The sequence below is a fragment of the Rhinolophus hipposideros genome (assembly GCF_964194185.1).
Source record: "Rhinolophus hipposideros genome assembly, chromosome: 3".
NCBI lineage: Eukaryota > Metazoa > Chordata > Mammalia > Chiroptera > Rhinolophidae > Rhinolophus > Rhinolophus hipposideros.
Window position 1 is genome coordinate 24,221,923 of NC_138049.1, and position 21,924 is coordinate 24,243,846.

At 40.0% G+C, this 21,924-nt stretch overlaps 1 pseudogene across 1 annotated transcript; it reads right to left on the bottom strand.

The window, feature by feature from the left end:
• Positions 1 to 983: 983 nt before the first annotated feature.
• On the bottom strand, positions 984 to 21,924 carry LOC308494150 (Y-box-binding protein 1-like; annotated as a pseudogene). The gene is made up of 3 exons: positions 21,904 to 21,924; positions 19,739 to 19,848; positions 984 to 2,054 (listed from the first exon to the last, which is right to left on the bottom strand). The product of its transcript is annotated as a Y-box-binding protein 1-like (transcript).

Here is a 21,924-nt window from a genome sequence, read left to right on the forward strand (position 1 = left end):
TTAAGAGAGCTGATACAGGGCCCACATTTCTCTTCCTGATCCTGCTCTCTCTTTTGAGGTTTTAACCAAGAGGGAAAAAAAATAAAAGCTTAAAGAAATAACAAAGGATACAAATGATTCAGAATCTGGGTAATTAGCTTTTGAATAACAACTGAAAACTAATTTTCTTTTTGGATTTTATGAGAAATTCTAGAGTTTGAAACAACATAAATGCCCATTTATAACAGAATGATTGGATAAACTATGATGCATTAACAGATGGCTACTACACTGTTGTATACAGTAATAGGGAATATCTCTGTAGATGGAGATATGGGAATGTGGAAATAGGGATGACAGGGAGCAATACTTCTCTGGTTACACATTTTGTATAGCTCTGACTCTTAGTAGGCTGATAATGTTTCACATTTCCAAAATATTTTAGTTTTCTATAAAATGGTCAGTATTATGTATTTAAATTTATTGGCATCTTGGACATACATTACTTTTCTTTAATTCTCACCTGTATCTATGGTTTTGTTTTTTTTCCATCCCTGATTTAATTTTTTGTGCTTTCTATTTTTTTCTTTGTTGAACAAGACTATAGATTTGTCAGTTCTATTAATCTTTTCTAAAGACCAAAAATTATTTAAGAACATTATTAAGAGGTGCTTGCAATTTGTTGACTTTTTTAAAAAAAGTCAAGTTGTAAAATTTTATTACAGATTAAAAATGAAGTTCTTAAAAATCTCAACTTGACTAGATATGAAACAATTTAAAAACGTTTAAAGGTGTGAGAAAAAACAGGCTTAAACAAACTTGTTTGTCATTAGCAAAAAGACACATCTTTAGGTAAAAATAATAACTCCATACTGTATAGATAATGCAGATAGTTCTAGTTATCTGGTAAACCGGAAAAAAGCAAGTGCTTAAGGTCTTCAGCTCCAAATTCTTGTTCATTTTTTATTTCTGGAATTTCATATTCATTTCTTCTTGTTGGACAACTAAACTAGATGATGGTAGTGATGATAAGCCGGTATTGACTGCTCAGCCTCCAGAGTGGAAGAATTCTCAGCTGGTGGATCAGCTGCTTTTGTCTCTTTGCCATCTTGTGGGTTATGGCTTTCTGGGTGTCTGCATGGGTACCTGAGTTGAGGTGGCTGCTGACCTTGAGTCTCATCTCCCTGATTTTCCTTATCTTCCTCATTGCCGTCCTCTCTAGGCTGTCTTTGGACAGAAGGGCCCCTACAGAATCGTGGTCTATAGCCTCTTAAATACAAATTCTGTCTCACTTGTCTGGTCTACCTTGTTCTCCTACACTGTGGTTATCAGCGCCCTCCATCACTTCTCCCTGCACAGGAGGGTTGAAATACTGTGGTCCATGTCCATGGGGTCTCTGCATGTAGTAAGATGGGAACCGTGGCCTGCGGTAGGGTTGGTGCTGTTGGGCCTGGCCTTCAGGAGCATTCTATGATCCCTCATTCTTTTCCCTACCTTCACTATTCTGGTAGTTGTGCTGGTAATTGCGTGGAGGCCCCCTGCAATGTGCGTGGCATCTGTAATGGTTCCAGTCTGCTGCACATTTACTACCTGGCACTGGAACTCCACCAGTGCCTGTGACATTTGCTGCCTCCGCACCCTTTTCTCCTTCAACAACATCAAACTCCACAGTCTCTCCATCTCCGACATTGGAAGGTACTTCTTGGGGTTATTATTCTTTATGGAAGTCTGGTGTACAAAATACATATTCCTTGGTGTCATTCTTGTTGATGAATTTTATCATTCCATATCCGTTTCTTGCATCGAACCATTTTGCTGTTCCCCAAAATTTTGTTGCCATGACCTTCTTGTCACCATCGGCTGGTGCCGCCATTGAGAGGCCACAGGTTGCTGCTCCCTTTGCTGAGGCCTGAGGTGCCGGGCTTGGTGTTGGTGACACTGAGGGCGGGGCAGGCGGATGCTGGGTGTCCACCTGGCTGCTCATGGTTGTGGTGATGCCGACTGGGGCTGGGGGCTGCGGGTGGCTGATGGTCACTGGGCCTGCATTGCTGGTGGGTCTGCTCTCTGACCCGCTGCTAGGGGAACAATGGAGAATGGTTGGTTACTTTTTAAGCATTCCGTGTGTGCTTGAAAAGCATGTCTGTTCTGTAATTGTTGGTTGTCAGGTTCTGTATATGTGTATTAGATATTAATCTTTTTTTCAAAGAATACAAAGACCTTTGGTCACCTGAGCCATAGCCCTCGAACTTAAATGATCTGATATTTAAGTTATTTTATTTTAAGTAATAGAGTTTATCTTTTAAAAAATAATTTTAGGTTTATAGAAAAAATTGAGAAAATTGAGTAACAGAGTTCCCATATACCCCTTTATCCCACCCCAAATTTTCTGTTTTTAACATCTTTTGTTAGTATGGTATATTTGTTACAGTTGATGAACCAATATTAATATATTATTAATTATAGTCCACAATTGAACATTAGGGTTCACTCTGTGTCATGCGTTTAGGTTTTGACAAATGTGTAATGACTTGTAGGCCACCATTATAGTATTGTGCAGAATCATGTTTTCACGTCCCTAAAAATCCCCTATACTTTACCTATTCATCTCTCCCCCTCCTCCCCGCAAACCCCTGGCAACCAGTGATCTTTTTTTGTCTCCATAGTTTTGCCTTTTCTCGAATATCATATACAGTTGACCCTTGAACAACACGGGTTTGAACTGCCTGGGTCCACTTATACACTGATTTTTTTCCCCAATAAATATCTGTACTGTTTTTTATCCACAATGGAGAGCACAAGGATGTTGGGCTCTAAGCATCCTTAGGGGGGCCAAATGTATGCATTGATCAACACCATTTTATAGAGGGGGTCTTGAGCATCCTCAGAATTTGGTGTCTGTGGTGGTGCTGCAACCAATCTCCCATGGATACGGAGGGACAACTTGAAGATTTGGGGCAGTCAAAAGTCATTCGTGGCTTTTCAACTGCACAGGTGTTGGTACCCTTTACCCTCACATTGTTAAAAGGTCAACTGTAGTTAGAATCATACGGTAGGTAGCCTTTTCAGATTGCCTTCTCTCACTTAGCAATATGTATTTATAGCTTCTCCATGTCTTTTTGTGGCTTGATAGATCATTTAGTTTTGTTCTTTTCTAAATCCCAAACTGATACCGTTGGTGTATTAGATAATTCTTTGTAAGAATTATCTATATATTTACATATTTCTTGGCTTACTATTCTTCAGACCTTTTTTCAGTAATCATTTTCCATTTCCCTTTCATGAAAGAATGAAATCACTCTAAAAAAAAAAAATAGTTTTATTCCACTCATTGTTCAAAGAGAGCTTTTTCTGAGTAAATATTTCTAGGTTGACAGATATTTTAATCAGCATTAAAGATATACTGCTGTTTCAACTATTGTGGAGAAATTAATTATATCTGCAATTGTCATATTCTTGTAACTGTCTTTCTCTTTTATCTGTCTGCCTTTAAAGATTTTCTCTTTGTATTTGATCTTTAATAATATTATGAAATTAAAGGTAAAGGTATCACTTTATTTAAATCTTATCAGTTGTGTTTCATGCATCTATGGGTTCATGTCTTTCATTAGCTTTTGGAAAATTTGGAGTTATTATTTTAGTGCCTATCTTACATTACGTTTATTTTGAAATGGTTATTAAATATATTGTAGACCTTTTTATTCTGTCCTTCATGTCTCTTAACTTCTCTTTTCATTTTCCATTTCATTATTTTTAGTTTTATTGAGGTATAATTGACAAAATTTTAAGATATTTAAAGTGTACAGTGTGATCATTTGATATATGTAAATATTATGAAAGGATCTCTCTTATCTAGTTAGTTAACACATCTATTCCCTCACATATTTATCTTTTTGTGTGTGAGAACATTTAAGTTTTACTCTCTTAGCATAGTATTTCAATGATATAATAGTGTTATCTACTACAGTCACCATATTATATGAGGTCTGACAATTAAATTTGTGGATTTGTTGCAACAATGTTGCTAACCTTTTTTAATGTTAGAGGGATTATTCATTAAGAATTTGTACCAACTGGACAAGCAGTTAACCAAGTTGACTATTTGGAAGTGCTGAAAAGGCTGAGTGAAAAAGTTAAATGACCTGAACTTTTTGCTAACAATTCATGGCTTTTGCATCATGACAATGCACCAGCTCACACAGCACTGTCTGTGAGGGAGTTTTTAGCCAGTAAATAAATCACTGCAATGGAACACCCTCTCTACTCACCTGATCTGGCCCCCAATGACTTCTTTCTTTACCCAAAAATAAAGGAAATACTGAAAGGGAGACATTTTGATGACATTCAGGACATCAAGGGTAATATGACGACAGCTCTGATAGCCATTCCAGAAAAAGAGTTCCAAAATTGCTTTGCAGCATAGACTAGGCACTGGCATCAGTGCATAGCTTCCCAAAGGGGAGTACTTCAAAGGTGACCATAGTGATATTCAGCAATGAGGTATGTAGCTCTTTTTCTAGAATGAGTTTGTGAACTTCATTGTCTGACCTTGTACATTAAAGCACCTTTCATTACCTGTTGGCCATTGGTATGTCTTCTTTGGAAAAATGCCTATTCAATTCCTCTATCCATGACTCTGAGCTGCATCTCTTTGACTCTGAGCTGCATTCTGCATTTATCGACTGATTAGTAATTCTTTCCTCTGCTGAGTCTTATCAGCTGTGAAACACATCCATTCTTGATTTTTAAGTGTTGACATTGATATTTTTCGAGTTTTAGGGTTTTTCCCCTCAAAAATGGTTGGTAATTTTTAGTCTCTTATTCCTGGAATCCTTTATTTTTTGGATTCTATTATTCATTTCTTTAAATATTTTATTTAACTTCATTTCTTTATCTGATCATTTAACTATCTGAATTCTTTAGAGTCAAAGTCGGTTTATTTTACTTAATTTCTCTCAGGAGAGTGAGTATTGATTTTCCCCCCACTATGTTTGGTAACTATTAAAATTGGGAATTCAAATTTAGTTGAATCTGATCTTTGGGAATCCTGAGATCAAAATTGAAGATGTTTTCCCTGGAGATGATTTGCAATCAGTACTATGGGGCCACCACCAACCTGGGATCACTCTAGACACACTTGGGAATTCAGGGTTAAGTGTGTGAGTTGCAGATTCAGCTGCCCCCCCCCTCCCCGTTAGAAGCCGCAGGCTCAATCTTTCAATTCCACAATGACAGAGGCAACTCATCTTAACTGCTCTCTGCTCTGGTTTCAGCTTCACCTCATCCTGCTTGTCAAATTCTTAAATATCCTGCTGTGCGTTGCTACCAAATTAGAGCATTTCTTAAATCTTATTTGATCTTGAGTTTCTTTCTTTCTTTCTTTCTTTTTTTTTTTTTTGAGGACTAATTTTAAGATCTAGTTTACCAACGAACATTCCTTGAGCAATGCTGTTCTAGTTCAATCCTTTCATTTTATGGGCGAGAAAACTGAAGCTATGTGACTGGTGCAGTGTTTCATGATGAGCCTGTGTTGGAGCCAGGGAAAAATCCTTTACGTCATAAAACCAGAGTGCTTTCTAACCCTGGAAAGTTCCATAAGTGGAATATCCATTTCTTCCCTGGTGAAAATGTTCCTCTATGTGATATGTCTCAGCACTAAACACTTTTCTAAGAACTTATTATCTTGGTGCAGATATTTGTTAAAATACATAAGTAAAGTCTTGTTTTGTTTGGGGAAGAGAGAAGTAAGATTGATGTTATTAACAATAAAAGATATAGATATTGCTCTTGGTTTAGGGGTATATGCTGTGAAGTTTTCCTGTGTATTTAGGCTAGGTGAGTTACAAAGATACTTGTAGGCTGGGTATTGCTGTTGAAACACAAAGGGACAAAGCATTAATAGTAAGTTCATGGCCCAATTTATCCACATGAAAGCCTTTGAATTGAAATGTGCATTATTTAACAGTCCTCTTCTTTGACATACAGTTGGGATACTGGTGATTTAATTTGGGTACATTGGATGTGAAATGCCATCTTTAATCAGCATTCCCATTTTAAGCCTCATTCCTTAAACAACAAAACAGGATAACTTAAAATTTTACTAAATCTTGCATTTCAATTTCTTGTCTTCAGATATTTTGCTTAAGCGTTATAAATATTTTTAAGGTTTCTGCTGGTAGTTTTCCCTGCAAAGAGATATGTTGTCATTTGTTATAACATAATAGGCAGTTACGATTGTATTGCAATTTGGACCTCTTTATCCCTCACTCACTGAATTATAGAATATGGAGTTTGGAGGATTCTTAGGTTGTGAAGTCTAAGTTCATGACCTCAAATTCTGAAATAACCACCAAGCAAGTGATATAGACCCTTTGCTCTTTGGCAATATTTTTGTCATTTATTGAGCAAGCATTTCTATTGGGTATCTATGAAGTTCTAGGCATTATGATGTGTACATATAAAACAGCCCCTGCCCATAAATGCTTGCAATTATGTGTGGGACAGACAAGCAAATGAACAATTAGAGGTCAGTGTCAGGCATTTGGTTAGCTGTATGTGCAAAGAGTAGCTGGAACAGTTAAAGAGAGCGTCCACACCCAGTGAGATATGAAAACTGTCTTCTGAAATGACTACACAATCAACTCTTTTCTCACTCCTCCTAAACAGTCACCCCTCTCTTTAAATCCTTTGCCAATCCATCTTCTTTTCTGTTAGGCTCATTTTTTAAATTTCTGAAACAACTATTAAGTAAGAACTCTGTTCTATCCTAACCTTTTTGAACTTTCCTCAACTTTTCTCACCTACATTGGTGGGGTGAAGGGGCGGTGGATTGTGCTGTGGAAAAACTGTCCTTTTTGTCCAAAGCAAGTTCTATTTGTCCGGGTCCCGTCCAACCTATCATGCAAACACACACGTGCGGGCGCACACACACGCCCACTTCATCCTGTCCTCTTCTCTCATACCACAGGATACAGTATCCTCATTGACAGTGAGTATCTAGCTTCTCTTTTTCAAATGATTTCCGCTCAGTCCATAAGCATTAGATTACCTCCATTTTGAAATAAACAGAACAAGAACTTCAACCCTTTCCCTTGGCCCTTGTTCCTTGTGAGTTCTTTCTTGCCCTTTTTACCTCCACAACTTAAAAAATGGTCATTGCTCCTGCTTTCCCTCCTCCCAGTTGTTTTTCTCTCTGAAGTGTGGCTTCTGTCCTTACCTAACCCCGAAATTAATCTGATAAAAAATCATTGCAACCTTCTAATTGCCTGTAGACTATTTCCAGTCTTCATCCTACTTGATGGTCTTACTGAATACTCTCTTCTTGAAGTGCTCACTTCCTTGATTTTGTACTATGCTGACTCTGTCCTCCTCCCATCTAACTGGTCGTTATTTATCAGTGTCTTCTGTGAGAAACTCTTTCACAGGCTTCTGTTTTTGTCCAATTGATTGGACCCAGTGATAAGCTTTCTCCAAAAAAAAAAAAAATCAACTTTAAATATAAAGATCCAAATAGGTTAAATGGAAAATAGAAAAAGTGTACCATGTAATCATTAACCAAATCATTAATATAATATTAGATGAATTGATGTCAGTCGAAGGAATATGAACAGGGACTTAAAAAGACATTTCATAATAATAAATGGGTCAATTTTTTAAGGAGACATAACAATCCTGAATATATATGCCTAACAAATAGCACTTCAATATGTGAAACAAAAACAGAAGAAATTAAAAGAAGAAATAGACAAAAGCACAAGTATAATTGAAGATTTTAACATTCCCTCTCAGTGTAGTTGACATAATTAATAGTTATAGAACTTTCCATGCAAAACAGTAGAATATTAATTCTTTTCAGATGTACATGGGACACTGAGCAAAGCATACCATATTAAGGGCCATGAAAATTCTTAATAAATTAAAAAAAGGATTGAAATCATGGTCCCTGGAATTTAAATTGGAAACCAATAGGAAAATATCCGGAAAAATTTCCCAATATTTGAAAATTAAACAATACACTTTTCAATAACAAGGATTAAAGAAGAAATCACAAGGAAATATTTAAAATATTTTGAACTGAATGCCCCCTTAAGAAACTTGAAAAAGGAATAAATTAAACACAAAGCAAACATTGGGGAGAAAAATAATAAAGATAGTAGCAGAAATCAAAGGAATAGAAAATGGGAAAACAGGGGAAATTAAATTAAACGCTGGTTATTTGAAAAGAGTCAATAAGAGCAATTAACTTTTGACAAGACTGATCAAGAAACAAAGAGAGAAGGCAAAAATTGCTGATTTCAGGAATGACAGGAGTGTTACTACAGATATTTTAAAAATAATAAGAAAATATTATGAAAACTTCAGGCCAATAAATTTGACAACTTAAATAAAATTAATAATTCCTATCAAAGTTCACTCAGGAAGAAATAGATATACCATGTGATCTAGCAATTATGTTTCTAGGTATCAATGAAAGATAAATAAAAACTTGTATACAAACTATATAGCAGTATTATTTATAATAACCAAAAGGTAGTAGGAAAAAACCCAAATGTCCATCAACTGATGAATGATAAAAAGTGGTATATCCTTATGGTGAAATATTATTCAGCCATAAGAAGAAATGAAGTACTGATACATGCTATAATATAGATGAATCTTGAAAAACATTATACTAAGTAAAAGAAATCAGTTATAAAAGGCCACATATTCCATTTACATGAAATGTCCAAACTAAGCTATTCTAGAGAGACAGAATGTAGATTCGTGGTTGCTTAGGGAAGGGGGAGGGGAATGATAGCTAAAGGGTATAGGGTTTCTTTTTAGGCGATGAAAATGTTCTAAAATTTACGGTGGTGATAGTTGTACCATTTTTTGAATCTATATATTTCATTGAATTTTACACTTTAAATGGGTGAATAATATGGTATGTTAGTTACAGCTCAATAAAGCTGTTATATAAAAAAGAAAAAGAGATAGGAATGGCGGCAGCGGGGCACATTTTCTGAGTTCTCCTCCGGATTTTATTACAAACGGGACATATAACCCATCAAACAACTCTTCGCTCATCACGCAGAACAGCTAAGAGACTCCTAAGAGACTCGTGTAAGGATTACTTGAAGCTGCGCAAATTGGGCGAGCAGGGGAAGAAAGAAGGGAGCGGAGAGGAAACGAGCGGTCGCGCGGTGGAATCAAGCCGGCGGCGGCGGCTGCGGCGGTAAACTGCAGCTCTAAAGACACAGGGAGATATAGAACACGCAGAACAGCGGGGAGACTCGTGGAGGAATTTGCCTGAAGGTGTGCGCGGATTACAAGCAGGGGAGGAGGCGGGACAGCGAAGTGGAAGCGCGCCCCCCCACCCCCACCCACGCGGAGCCGAGGCTGGCGGCGCCGGGACTACGGAGCGCAGACTCCTGGAAGCGGAGCACAGGCCGTGCAGCGTTGCTGCGCGGCTCCCAGGTCGGACGGAGGCTCGTGGAAGGTTTGCTTTGAGGTGCACTAGGTGGGCGAGCGGGGGGGGGGGGGGGGGGGGGGGAGGAGCGTGCTCACAGAAAAAGTGGAGGGCAGCACCCGGGGCTCTAGAGTCCCACGGGAGCCCAGGGTGTGGCGGAGAGCGTAGGGTCCAGGAGGTGAGCTCTTTCCCTGCGTCCCACAGTTGATCGCTCCCGCGGGGGCGGGCAGCTCGTGGGCCCTAGGGCAGACAAAGAACTGAGACGCCACACCTGGGCCCCTCACCGCGCTTTTCGAATCCTCCCCCCGCCCTTCCAGAGACTTAAACTACCCCTAACTGAGAAACAGTGTCAGATTACAGAGGGGCGTCTGCGCTCAGGCGCTGGGAAGATTGGCAGCTGGCTCTGACCATCGGAAGAGGCTGGGAGGAGGGGATTTTCGCTGGACGAGGAGAGAGGAGACTCCCACACCCCCAGCCACCACCTTTTCAGGCCTGCGGGAGGAGTGTGAGTGGCTGGCCTGGGAGGGAGGAGACCCCTCCATCCCCAGGCCCCACCCTTTCTGGCTGGCCTGCGGCGGGGCAAGGGCAACCGCGGAAGCAATCCCTGAGTTCAGCAGTAAGCGGCAGTCGCAGCTCCCGGCTTTCAGCAGCTTAGAGATCTCCCGCCCGCCCCCTCCCACTCATCCTTGGAAGGAGGGCCCTAAGACTCAGGAGTACTGGGCACAGGGCTGTTGGAGCTACTCTCAGCGTGCATTTGTGCAGGAAAGGACAGAAACTGCATGGTCTCTCTGAAAACTGTCATCCAGACCCCTCAGCCCCTCGCATTTAAATCTACACTCCCAAATTCACTCTGGGCACCAGGTGACTAGCGATGCCTGCGCACTAGGCAGGGAACTCTTTGGCACAGCGGAGGACAACCTGGAGATCACCTGGTGGGCTTAAGCCAAGACTGGTGCTGCTTTCTGTTTTGCTTTGCTTGGTGGTCTTTATTTTTATTTTTTATTTTTTATTTTTTATTTTTTATTTTTTTATTTTTTTATTTTATTTTATTTTTTTTTCTTTCTTTCTCTTCTTTTTTTTTTCTTTTTTCTGCTTGTTGTGATTTGCTTTGTTCTGTCTTTATTTCTTTGATATCTTTGCCTATGTAGAGTGGGGATTGTCGGTTGTATTTTATTTGTGAATGTACTTGATTTGTTTTCTTTGTTGTTGTTGTTGTTGTACTTGCTAACTTTATTTGTGCTGAAACTGCCCTACCAGGGCCCAGCTTAAGAGGCACAAGATTCAACATATCCAGAAGCCAACTCTGGACCAAACCAGAGTACTACCGGGTTTGACCTACAAGTCACCCATGGAAGGAGGGCCCTAAGACTCAGGAGTACTGGGCACAGGGCTGGTGGAGCTACTCTCAGTGTGCATTTGTGCAGGAAAGAACAGAAACTGCATGGTCTCTCTGAAAACTGTCATCCAGATCCCTCAGCCCCTCGCATTTAAATCTACACTCCCAAATTCACTCTGGGCACCAGGTGACTAGCGCTGCCTGTGCACTAGGCAGGGAACTCTTTGGCACAGCGGAGGACAACCCGGAGATTACCTGGTGGGCTTAGGCCAAGACTGGTGCTGCTTTCTGTTTTGCTTTGCTTGGTGATTTTTTTTTTTTTTTGTTTGTTTGTTTGTTTTGTTTTGCTTTTTTGTTTTTTTGCTTTTGTTTTTGTTTTGTTTTGTGTTGTTTTGCTTTGTTCTTCTCTTTTATCCTTTCTTTTCTTTTTCTTTTTTTTCTTTCTTTCTCTTCTTTTTTTTTCTTTTCCTTGCTTGTTGTGATTTGCTTTGTTCTGTCTTTATTTCTTTGATATCTTTGCCTATGTTGAGTGGGGATTGTCGGTTGTATTTTACATGTGAATGTACTTGATTTGTTTTCCTTGTTGTTGTTGTTGTTGTTGTTGTACTTGGTAACTTTATTTGTGCTGAAACTGCCCTACCAGGGCCCAGATTAAGAGGCACAAGATTCAACATATCCAGAAGCCAACTCTGGACCAAACCAGAGTACTACCGGGTTTGACCTACAAGTCACCCATGGAAGGAGGGCCCTAAGACTCAGGAATACTGACCACAGGGCTGGTGGAGCTACTCTCAGCGTGCATTTGTGCAGGAAAGGACAGAAACTGCATGGTCTCTCTGAAAACTGTCATCCAGACCCCTCAGCCCCTCGCATTTAAATCTACATTCCCAAATTCACTCTGGGCACCAGGTGACCAGCGCTGCCTGCGCAATAGGCAGGGAACTCTTTGGCACAGCAGAGGACAACCTGGAGATTACCTGGTGGGCTTAAGCCAAGACTGGTTCTGCTTTCTGTTTTGCTTTGCTTGGTACTTCCTTTTTTTTTTTTTTTTTTTTCTGCTTGTAGTGATTTGCTTTGTTCTGTCATTATTGCTTTGATATCTTTGCCTATGTTGAGGGGGGATTGTCGGTTGTATTTTATTTGTGAATGTACTTGATTTGTTTTCTTTGTTGTTGTTGTTGTTGTACTTGGTAACTTGATTTGTGCTGAAACTGCCCTACCAGGGCCCAGCTTAAGAGGCACAAGATTCAACATTTTCCAGAAGCCAACTCTGGACCAAACCAGAGTACTACCGAGTTTGACCTACAAGTCACACACCCAGAGGGAATTCTCTGAAGGCACAAGAGCCCATAGAGGCCAAACCTCATTTAAGTGGCCAACCCTCACCCAGCAGAACACCCTGTGGTGAGCAGAGCCAAGTTTCACAACTAGACGGCCTAGGAGTTAAGCCCACCTACTCACAAGCAAAAAGCAATCAAAGTTCTTCTTGAACAGGACGATATACTAAACACACGAGCCTCCTGTGGAGCACATGCAGAGAAGAACGAAGTAGTCCAAGTCAAATATAAAAGACACATACTACATAAGATAACCCAGCAAGAACTAAGAGCTCTAGGGGATCTTCCTAATACATCAAAGCAAACACAGAGAGTCAGTCAGAATGGGGAGACAAAGAAACATGTCCCAAATAAAAGAACAGAAGAAACCTCCACAACTGGAACCAAATGAAGCAGAGGTAACCAACATGTCAGAGACAGAGTTCAGAACACTGGTGATAAGAATGTTTAAGGAGCTTAGAGAAGACATAAAGAAGGATATAGAAATCATAAAGAACAACCAGTTAGAGCTAAAAAAGGATGTAGAAATCTTAACGAACAACCAGCTAGAACTAAAAAACACAATTACCGAAATTAAGAACTCACTTGAAGGAATGACCAGCAGGTTAGATGAAGCAGAGGATCGAATCAGCGACTTAGAAGACAAGTTAGCAGAGATCACTCAAACTGAACAACAGAAAGAAAAAAGAATAAAAAACAATGAAGATGGGTTAAGAGACCTCTGGGATAACATCAAGTGCAACAACATGCGCATCATAGGAATACCAGAAGGCGAAGAGAAGAAGCAAGGGATTGAGAACATATTTGAGGTAATAATGTCAGAAAACTTCCCTAACCTGATGAAGGAAACCAACATACAAGCCCAGGAAGTGCAGAGAGTTCCAACCAGGATAAACCCAAACAGGCCCACACCAAGACACATTATAGTTAAAATGGCAAAGCTTAAAGACAAAGAGAGAATCTTGAAAGCAGCAAGAGAAAGGCAGAAGGTTACATACAAGGGAACTCCCATAAGACTATCAAATGACTTTTCTACAGAAACATTGAAGGCAAGGAGGGAGTGGCAGGAGATACTCAAAGTGATGGAACACAAAGGCCTACAACCTAGATTGCTTTATCCAGCAAGGCTATCATTTAAAGTTGATGGAGAGATAAAGAGCTTCCCAGAAAAGAACAAACTGAAAGAATTTATGACAACCAAGCCAGCATTGCAAGAAATACTAAAAGGACTTCTGTAAATAGAAGAAAGATGAAAACAATTTACTACAAATCTAAAAATGGCAATAACTATGTACCTATCAATAATCACTTTAAATGTAAATGGATTAAACGCTCCAATCAAGAGACATAGGGTGGCTGAGTGGATAAGGAAACAAGACCCTTGTATATGCTGTATACAAGAGACTCATTTCAGATCAAAAGACACACACAGGCTGAAAGTGAAGGGTTGGAGTAACATATTTCATGCAAATGGAAGCAAAAAAAAAGCTGGAGTTGCAATACTTATATCTGACAAAATAGACTTTAAAATGAAAAAAATATTAAAAGACAAAGATGGGCACTATATAATAATAAAGGGATCAATCCGACAAGAGGACATAACCCTAGTAAACATCTATGCACCTAACATAGGAGCACCTAAATATATAAAACAGGTACTGATGGACATAAAGACAGAGATCAACAGCAACACTATCATAGTAGGGGACTTCAACACACCTCTGACAACAAGGGACAGGTCCTCCAGACAGAAAATCAATATGGAAACAACAGCCTTAAATGATACTTTGGAGCAGTTGGACTTAATTGATATTTTCAGAGCATTTCACCCCAATGCTGCAGAATACACGTTCTTCTCAAGTGCTCATGGAACATTTTCTAAAATAGATCATATGTTAGGACACAAGACAAGCCTCGATAAATTTAAGAAAATTGAAATCATACCAATTGTCTTCTCTGACCACAGTGCTATGAAATTAGAAATGAACTACAGGGGAAAAAAACCAGGAAGATACACCAATTCATGGAGGCTGAATAACATGTTGCTAAATAATGAATGGGTCAAGCAGCAGATCAAAGAAGAAATCAAAAGATATCTTGAGACAAATGAGAATGAGAACACGACGACCCAAAATCTATGGGATGCTGCGAAAGCAGTCCTAAGAGGGAAGTTCACAGCACTGCAGGCCTACCTAAAGAAACAAGAAACATCACTAATTGACAGTTTATCTTCACACTTAAGGGATCTGGAAAAAGAACAGCAAAATAAACCCAAAGGGAGCACAAGGAAGGAGATAATAAGGATCAGAGCAGAAATAAATGAAATAGAAACCAGAAAAACAATACAAAAGATCAATGAATCCAAGAGTTGGTTCTTAGAGAAGATAAACAAAATTGACAAACCTTTAGCCAGACTCATTAAAAAAAGGAGAGAGAGGACCCAAATTAATAAAATCAGAAATGAAAGAGAAGAAGTGACAACAGACACCACAGAAATACAAAAAATTGTAAGAAATTACTATGAGCAACTATATGCCAACAAATTTGACAACCTTGAAGAAATGGACAATTTTCTAGAGGCGCACAACCTTCCAAAGCTAACTCAAGAAGAAACAGAAAGCCTGAACAGTCTGATTACCACCAGGGAAATTGAATCAGTAATCAATAATCTCCCAACAAACAAAAGCCCTGGACCAGATGGCTTTACAGGTGAATTTTTCAAAACGTTCAAAAAAGAATTATCACCTATTCTCCTCAAGCTCTTCCAAAAAATCCAGAAGGAAGGAAGACTCCCAAACACTTTTTACGAAGCCACTATCACCCTGATCCCAAAAGCAGACAAAGACACCACAAAGAAAGAAAACTACAGGCCGATATCTCTAATGAACATAGATGCAAAAATTCTCAACAAATTATTAGCAAACAGAATTCAGCAATACATTAAAAAGATCATACACCATGATCAAGTGGGATTCATCCCTGGTATGCAGGGGTGGTTCAACATCCGCAAATCAATTAATGTGATACACCACATTAACAAAATGAAAAATAAAAATCACATGATCATATCAATAGATGCAGAAAAAGCATTTGATAAAATACAACAACCTTTTATGATAAAAACCCTTAAGAAAGTGGGAATAGAGGGATCATATCTTAACATAATAAAGGCCATATATGACAAACCCACAGCTAACATCATACTCAATGGGGAAAAGCTAAAACCATTCCCCCTAAGATCAGGAACAAGACAAGGTTGCCCACTTTCTCCACTTCTATTCAACATAGTGCTGGAAGTTCTAGCCACAGCAATCAGACAAGAGAAAGAAATAAAAGGCATCCAAATTGGTAAGGAGGAAGTAAAATTATCATTATATGCAGATGATATGATACTATATATAGAGAACCCTAAAGACTCCACCAAGAAACTATTAGAACTGATAGATGAATTTAGTAAAGTAGCAGGATATAAAATTAATATTCGGAAATCAGTTGCATTTGTATATACCAATGATAAAATAGCAGAAGGAGAAATTAAAAAAACAATTCCATTTACAATTGCTCCAAAGACTATAAAATATCTGGGAATAAATCTAACCAAAGATGTAAAGGATCTGTACTCAGAAAATTATACAACACTGAAGAAAGAAATGAAAGAAGACATAAATAGATGGAAACACATTCCATGTTCATGGATAGGAAGAATTAATATAATTAAAATGTCCATACTGCCTAAGGCAATATACATATTCAACGCAATTCCTATCAAACTACCAACGACGTTTTTCACAGAAATAGAACATATAATCCTAAAATTTATATGGGACCATAAAAGACCCCGGATAGCCTCAGCAATCTTGAGAAATAAGAACAAAGTGGGAGGTATAACGATACCTGATTTCAAACTATACTACAAGGCTACAGTAATCAAAACAACATGGTACTGGCATAAAAATAGATACATAGATAAATGGAACAGAATAGAGAGTCCAGACGTAAATCCATGCCTATATGCCCATCTAATCTACGACAATGGAAGCAAGAATGTACGATGGGGTAAAGATAGTCTGTTCAATAAGTGGTGTTGGGAAACCTGGACGGACACATGCAAGAAAATGAAGCTGGACCACCTCCTTACACCATATACAAAAACAAATTCAAAATGGCTTAAAGACTTAAATGTAAGATCTGAAACCATAAAATATCTAGAAGAAAATATAGGAAGAAACTTCATGGACATTACCCGGAGTAAGATTTTCACTGATATATCCCCTCGCGCGAGCGAAGTAAGAGAAAAAATAAACATGTGGGATTACATCAAACTAAAAAGTTTTTTCACAGCAAAGGAAACCATCAATAAAACAAAAAGGGATCCTACTGTATGGGAAAAGATATTTGCCAATGATATATCTGATAAGGGATTAATATCACAAATCTATAAAAAACTTACTCAACTCAACTCCAAAAAAACAAACAACCCAATTAAAAAATGGGCAGAGGACTTGGGGAGACATTTCTCTAAGAAGGACATACAGAAGGCAAGAAGACATATGAAGAAATGCTCAACCTCACTAACCATCAGAGAAATGCAAATAAAAACCACAATGAGATACCACCTCACTCCAGTCAAAATGGCTATTATCAATAAATCAACAAACAACAAATGCTGGCGCGAATGTGGAGAAAAGGGAACGCTAGTGCACTGTTGGTGGGACTGCAGATTAGTGCAGCCACTATGGAAAACAGTATGGAGGTATCTCAGGAATCTGAAAATGGAACTACCCTATGATCCAGTAATTCCACTCCTAGGCATCTACCCAGAGAAATCCAAAACTCCAATTCAAAAATCTGTATGCACTCCTATGTTTATTGCAGCACTTTACACAATAGCCAAGATATGGAAACAACCAAAATGCCCATCGGTAGATGACTGGATTAAGAAGCTGTGGTACATTTATACAATGGGGTATTACGCAGCCATAAAGAAGAAAGAAATCTTATCATTTGCAGCAACATGGATGGATCTAGAGAACATTATGTTAAGTGAAATAAGTCAGAAAGAGAAAGACAAGTACCATATGATCTCACTTATATATGGTATCTAAAGAAAAGATTATGTGAATGAACTAATCAGAGTCAGTTTTGGGGACACAGAGAAAAAACCGAGAGTGGTTAGATGGGTGTGTGGGAGGGGGTTGGGGATAAGGGGAAAGGTGAAGGGATTTGGAAGCAGCTGGTAACCACAAGATGGCCTCAGGGTTTTTCTTTTGAAAATTAATTTGGGGAAGGTATTCTATAATGTTGTAAAGATTTTGTTGGGTATCCGATGGACATGCGTCCTATTTGGGAGACCACCTCAGGGATACTGTGGATACCTGATCATGGCATTGCACATCAGAAGCTAAACATTAATGAATGCCAACTATAATTTTATATATATAATGTGATGGTTCAGTGTGAGGTCGGAGGGATAGTGGATGGGGGGAGGGGGGTTCACAGTATGAGGGATATAAATGATGAACGTCTAAGTATTACCTTGTTTTGTACACCTGAAACTAATAAATAAATTAATTAATAAAAAAAAAAATAAAAAAGAAAAAGAAATAGATGACCTGACTATCCCATATCTATTAAAGAAATTAAATGCATAGTTTAAAACATTTTTCAAAAGAAAATTCCGGTCCCAGATATACTCATTGGTGAATTCTACTAAACATTTAAGGAATAAACAAAACCAATTCACAAAACCCTTCCAAAAAACAAAACCAATTCACAAAACCCTTCTTCCAGAAGGAAGAAGCCCTTCACAATTCATTCTATGAGGCTAGCATCATTAAAATCAAAACTTTCGCTTTTCAAACTTTACTGTTAAGAAAGTGAAAGGACAGGGCACAGGCTGTGATTTACAACACCCGTATCTGATAAAGAATTGTAGGAGCTCTTACTACACAATAATAAGACAAATAACCTGATTTAAAAATGAGTAAAGGATATGAACAGATTTCACCAAAGAAGATATAAAAGTGGAAAAGAAGCACATGAGAGTATCCTCAGCGTCATTAGTTGTTAGGGTAATGGAAATCAAAACTACCCTGAGATGTCGCCACAGATCTCCCTAGAATGGAGGAGATTAAAAAGACTTTAATCTCCCTGACAATACAGATGTTGGCAGGGATATGGAGCAACTAGAACTGTCATTTCAACTGGTGGACATGCAAAACAGTATTGCCACTTTGGGAAAAAGTTGCACTTTTTTTTTTTTTTTTTAAGTAAAACCTACATTTACCTTAAGATCCAGCAATGTCAATTCTAAGTATTTACCCAAAGGAGATGAAAATACATGTTCACACAAAGATATATTATTCTTCATAACATAACAAAGGCATAGGCTCTGGGGCCAGACTGGGGTTTTGATTCTACTTTCACAATTTATACAAAAATGACTTTGGGTGAGTTAGGTAATTTCTTTAAGCCTCACATTCTCCATCCCTAAAAAAGGGATAATGCCTAGCTCAGAACTATCCTGAGGATTACATAAAATAATCCATGTGTGGGGACAGTCCTAGAGAGCAGTTTCCAAGCTCTTGGCCTCATGTGGAAAGGTGCTGGCTCCGGTAGTAGATGGCTATCAGCTGTAGTCAGGTGGCCATACGCTGCTGGGTGGCCATCGGCTGTAACCAGTTAGCCGTTAGCCATTAATATAACTGCTGTGGCTACGCTCGGGGTTGGTTGGTTGGCAGAGAAGCAAATGGCAGATTGTGGCTAGCAAGTGCAGTTAGCAAGCAGATTGTGGATTGTGGATCCCGTTGATCCTACTTCCTGTGTCTCGCCTGGCCGCCAGTGAGATGGGGGTGCAAGAAGACCCCTCGTTGGGGTACTGGCGGATGTCTGCTTTTGTGTTTCGATGAGTTGCCATCAAAAATATAGTAGTATGACTCCCCTATCTATGGCTCTGTTGCTGTTCCTTTTTGACCTTACCATATCCTGCGTTCTTGTGTGGGGAGCAGGACCAGAGACCCTGCATTACACAATGTAAAATGCTTTTTACTTAATAAGTGCTCAGTGTTAGCTACTATGATGATGGGAAATGCTATTTCTGTTATTAAAGAAGTGGGAAGTTTAACAGGACTTTAACTCTGAGAGCTTGTGGGTCACAATTTTCTTGTGGGTGGTCTCAACTCCTTAGACAAGAATGTGTTCTAAAGAGAGACTGGAAACCCCATAGACTTTCCCTATTTTCAAGAGTGCTGACAGACCTATGGAGGATTGAAGCACAGCTGCTTTAGATTCTGTAGGTTATGCCAATGAATGGGACCTGAAATGTGGGGTGTCTGGTGTGCTCCTTGTACTGTTAAGAAACTCTGTAGGTACATATGCTAGTTACATCTGAGAGTTAGCTAGGTCACATATTTCTTGAGGAAATAATTTATCTACATGTGATTGATATATTATCCACTTACATAAAAGGCTTTAAGGTTGTTCATAAATAAAAACAATGCAAACCTAAAGGGCAGGGGGATGGGTGTTATCAGGGAATGAGGGTGAAACAGTTCTCTCCACACGGTTGTAAGAGTTGAACATTGAATCCACCTGGGCTTGACTGCTGACTGTTTCCTAGCCAGGCAGCTTTAGGAAACTTACCACACTTCTTTACTGTAGATGACATGGATTGAAACTGTGTCACGCAGGGGACCCTGCTCGCTGCGCAATGTGTCGCGCAGGGTTTCAGGCCGGGTCTCTTCTCCCGCTCCCTACATAAGAACGCAGGACATGGTAAGGCCAAAAAGGAACACCCATGGAGCCATAGGTAGGGGAGTCATATCACTATATTCTCACCGGCGGCATCCGCCTCTCTGCAATCCACTCTTGCTCGCCCCCATTCTTTCTGCTAGTGTAGCCACAGCAGTTATATTAGTGGCCAATGGCTTACGGGTTACAGCTGACGGCCAACTAGCCACAGCTGATGGCCATCTGATTACAGTTGATGGCCATTTACTACCCGAGCCAGCACCTTTCTATGTGAGGCTGAGAGCCTGGAAACTGCTTTTTGGGGCTTTGTCCCCACACTCCACCCCTATAGGGTCTCGCCTCACAATCTACGCGACAAGTGTCTTCCGCAAGGGGCCCTGTGCGAGGAGCCTGGAAGTGAATGCAATATCCTGGACACAGCCAGGCTCTCTGAGCACAACCAGGGTTTCTCAGGGCACCACCAGTACTTCTGGGCACAGCCAGACTTCCTGGGCTTCTTAGGGTACTACCTGTTTCCCAGGGCACAGCCAGGGCTCTCAGGGCACTGCCATTCTTTCTCTGGGCACAGCCAGACTTCCTGGACACAGCCAGGGCTCTCAGGGCACTGCCACTCTTTCTCTGGGCACAGCCAGACTTCCTGGACACAGCCAGGGCTCTCAGGGCACTGCCACTCTTTCTCTGGGCACAGCCAGACTTCCTGGACACAGCCAGGGCTCTCAGGGCACTGCCACTCTCTCTCTGGGCCTCTCATGGTACCGTGCTAGAACAACAGCGGCTCACAGTCAAGGTGCTTACATATTCTCGATGGCGGCCAGTCAAGACACAAAAGCAAACATCCGCCAGTCCCACTACATGGTGGTATGTTCCCAAACAGTCAAGCGTCCATTAAATCAGGGATAGAGGCAAGTCCCCATAGTCCATAGTCATTCACCAGGGCTGTCCTGGGGGTGAGGGACGACCTTGACTTCACCCTCATCTCCCACGGAGGACTCAGCAGCGTTTCCTCCTCGGACTACAAGTCCTGCATCCGGGCAGCTGCAGCAAGCACTTCCCAGCCCACAGGGGCACAACCTTCGCTTTCTCTGGCCTCTGCTGGTTGTGGAACCATCCACGTCTTCCCACCCCTCCACGGGGGTCCAGCTCTCAGGCAGCTGCTCCTCCTGGTCTTCCTGAGACTGAGTGTTCATATGCACAAACTGCTCCACTGCCCTTCGGGAAGCTTTGGCCAGCACCGTATCCTGCTGACTATGCCGTGTGTCATGTGGGGCGGCCTGCAGGGTCTCTGGTCCCGCTCCCCAATGGCCTTGTCGAATTGTTGTGATGAGTAAATAAAACAACTTAAGAAATACAGTGAATAGCCTGGCGCCTGTGGTTTGCTCTTCCCTTACTCCTCAACCGTCTTGATGTGAGCCTGAATTTAGCACTGAGTTTCCTGGAAGCTAAGGCAAAAACAAAAACAAATAAGGACTCACTTGAAAAAAAGTCAATATCAATACAAGATCAAATAATTGTTATCAAAGACCCTGGCTTTGAATTCTGGAAAAACTGGCCTTGTGGTTTCTTATATATAAAAAACAAATGAGTGATGTCATAGGCACCTACCATCAATATGGATTTATAGAAGACAAATTTGGCAATTTCTCATATCGACCCTCTTTAAAAGCTGAGGGCATAACATTAAATCTTAATTTCGTGGAGGCATTTTTAAAGGAAGCTGAGATAATTTACTCTGAATACACTGCTTCTCAACAGCGTAACCTAATGCAAGAATAAAATTAGAAATTCCAAAAATTGTGGATATTTAAAATGACCTTTAAGTTTGTCTTGAATATCAGCTCTCTCCAGTTATCCTTTGGCAAATGCTAGACTGTCAGGTTGGATACAACCGTCAGTTGAATTTCGTGCTGCTTATTCCTATAGCAGATGGATTTATTCTGGCTTTTCCATGGTCATAACATCAGACTGTGTCCTACTGTGAGGAGTAATGTAACACAATTGTTTTGAGAATACAGATTTTAAAAAGGTTTGAATTTAAGTTTGTGGGTGATGTCAACTACTTGAGGTGGGAGATGCCGCAT